The sequence below is a fragment of the Silene latifolia genome, chromosome 10 (genome assembly GCF_048544455.1).
Source record: "Silene latifolia isolate original U9 population chromosome 10, ASM4854445v1, whole genome shotgun sequence".
Taxonomy (NCBI): Eukaryota; Viridiplantae; Streptophyta; class Magnoliopsida; order Caryophyllales; family Caryophyllaceae; genus Silene; species Silene latifolia.
In genome coordinates, this window is record NC_133535.1 from 94883358 (window position 1) to 94886352 (window position 2995).

Here is a 2995-nt window from a genome sequence, read left to right on the forward strand (position 1 = left end):
CAACTAATAAGGTGTATGTCACATTACGCTACACAAATTACCCAACTCGGTTTACCTGCTACCGAATCATTCATAAACATAATCACGTCATCATATTACACTTAAAAACTCGCCTTAACATATCGCTACCAAACTCGCGTTCACAATAACATGAAACATATAATTAACATTAATTCATTCTTTCATATAACATATAATTGCATATCCGCATAACAAATTAATCTATCATGTTCTACATTCAATCATAATCAAATCATCTTACACAAATCAATTATTACGCAGCGGAAAAATTTCAACCAATAAACAAGGCATAAACGCATTACTATATACTATGTTTTAAATTATAACTCAACAATTCTATAACTATCATCATCGTACTCACGGTAGGGTTTATAAACTTGTACATGACTACCGTCACCATCAACTTACAGCAAATACCAGCATGTTCATCCTTCTATTATAGCACACCCATTCATATTCCCACGCATTTCTATCGAATAAACTTTTGTCACGTATTTCAAAATCATCGCACAAGCTCACTAATCATGCCAAAACTTCACTAAGCACGGCCCAAATACAGCTATCACATCCTTATTAACTCCAACCAAGGCTCAACTACAAGTAGCTCCGACACAATTAGCATACACATCACACATTTTACACACGGACTCCACATTCCCGTACCATGTGACTGGCTTAAGTATCATGGGGCCAAGATTTTTAAATGAGGGCGCATACTCACCCAAAACCTAGCATCAGCTGGGGCTTCCATTCACTACTACAGAATTCATCAAGAACATCAGTGGATGGACATCGGATTTTTGAAAAAACAGATGTAATAAGTTTGCACATCGGATTTTTATAAAAGTCTGATGTAATTATATAATATGGACATCGGTTGTTATTTTCAACCCATGTCCATTATAATGGACATCGGATTAAATTACAACCCATGTCCATATAATCCTCAATTTGGGCGCAAAATGAAAACAATTCCCCCGCCCCAAATTATTTTCAACCCATGTCCAGAAATATGTTTCATTTGTTTCATTATACACTGCCTTCCTTTCCTCTTTCCTAAAATCAGCGAACACCAACCCCAACCACGCAAACACCGCCCCACCTAACGCCGGCCAGCACAGAAATCGCTACCCCACCCGACAACTATCGACGGCGGCCAACTTCGACGGTGACCACCACCACGCGAACAACAATCGACGTGAACTAGGATCGGTATAAACCCTAATTTTCAACTTCAGATCGTTTCTTTTTAAGCATTTTACTGGCTTTTCAGTTATAGGATTTGTGAAATGTTTTTCTTCTTTGATTTGTTTTGATTATCTTAATTGAACTTCTGTGATTGATTTAACTTTGCAATTATATTTGATTGAGGATGAATCAAAATAATTGATTCATTTGATAATGCCCTATTATCATTTGGGGTTCGTTACATAAAATTAGTGTGATTGATTTAGTATATATGGTGTAATTTGCGACAATGTTACTTTTAATGCACTAGAAATGGGATATATTGTTGAAACAAGCTAGATCTTGCTCCAACATTTTTATTTTCTTAAAGTTGAGTATATATGGTGTAATTTGCGACAATGTTGAATTCGTTCAATTAAACTTGGCTTAGCAACCGAAACCATTATTGTTGTTGTAGCAATAATCTTCTTCAATGAAGCTCGGTAGTGGTAAGGGATGTTGATATTAATGGGTTTGAAAATTCAGAGTATCAAGTTAGCAATAACATATCAGTTGATGGATTTTTGTCAATCTTATTATTAATTTCTAGAAAGGCAATGAAGATAAACAACTGTATAATAAGTTTGGGTTGAGAAATCAAAGTATGTGATAAGTTACAAAAGAGTATTATCATTAATCTGTAGTGGGTTGATGATAAATGTTACTAGAGGGGCTTAATAACTAACAACAATGTCTTCTTTCTTAACGGCTTTGGATAATAATGATTTTCCCGCTCTTAATATTTCACTTTGTAAGGCACCCTGATAGGACGCAAACTCCACAAATTGTATGCTGGGATACATAGTTCAACTTATTCAAGGTATTTGAATTCTAATTAATACTAATGTTGTTAATAATTTTTTTGCATTAGATTATGGCTGGATCATTGCATTGTGTTGTTTTTCGTTGTTGGACAGTGCATTGGACGACACTACCATCGCCATTCGCCAGTACATGATAGTGGAATTCAAGGTATTCGGATTATTGTAAGTATCCTTTAGTTTCTTCTCACTGTGTTTTACTTCTTTGTTTCCTTATTCTTCTTTGTAATTACATTGTTTCTGCTCACTTCTCAGCCCACCACCACTACCACTCACCAGCCTTCCTTTTCATGGCGTCCCTCACCCAAGCCTTACAAGTGCAAATGATCCGATCCATATCTTTATCATCTCCAATGGCTTCTGTAATTTCCCTCTCAATTTTTTATTTGTTGCTATTGATTTATTTAATTGTTGGTATTTTGTATGTAGATTTTTGTTAGTATGAGTAGTTGTTTTCTTAATTTAGATCTCATTACCAATATACATTAGTGGTTTGATTTTTCTGGGTTGTGTGATATCTCGCTGATGTGATTTTAGCTTAAATATTCGATTTGTGCCTAATTTGTGACACTATAGCTACAAAAATAAATTTCTGGATCTTTCTTCTGCAAAAAAATGGCGTCTAATCAGTTCGAGATGCAGCTATGTAATTGAGTCTTGATTTTCTTTGATGTTATTATTGTATCAAATAGAAAGTTAGAAAATCTAAGCTTAAATAATGAATAATGAATGGAAAAATGGAAGGATACGCAACTTAAGGCATTTTTAGTGGACATTGAATTAATGTTTAGTGCTAATAGTTCTACACCACAATTTCCAGATCTCCTCTTATTTTATACTAATTAATTAATCAAAATATAAAAATATATGTGATTTTTTGCCTTTTCCGACTATCGTACTGATATATTTCAATGCGATATGAATCT

General features: G+C 34.3%; 1 long non-coding RNA gene across 1 annotated transcript; it reads left to right on the forward strand.

Moving 5' to 3' along the window:
• Positions 1–1031: 1031 nt before the first annotated feature.
• LOC141609081 (uncharacterized) lies at positions 1032–2258 on the forward strand. The gene is made up of 3 exons (XR_012527194.1): positions 1032–1233; positions 2005–2068; positions 2166–2258. It is a non-coding gene; the product is annotated as an uncharacterized LOC141609081 (long non-coding RNA).
• Positions 2259–2995: the final 737 nt, after the last annotated feature.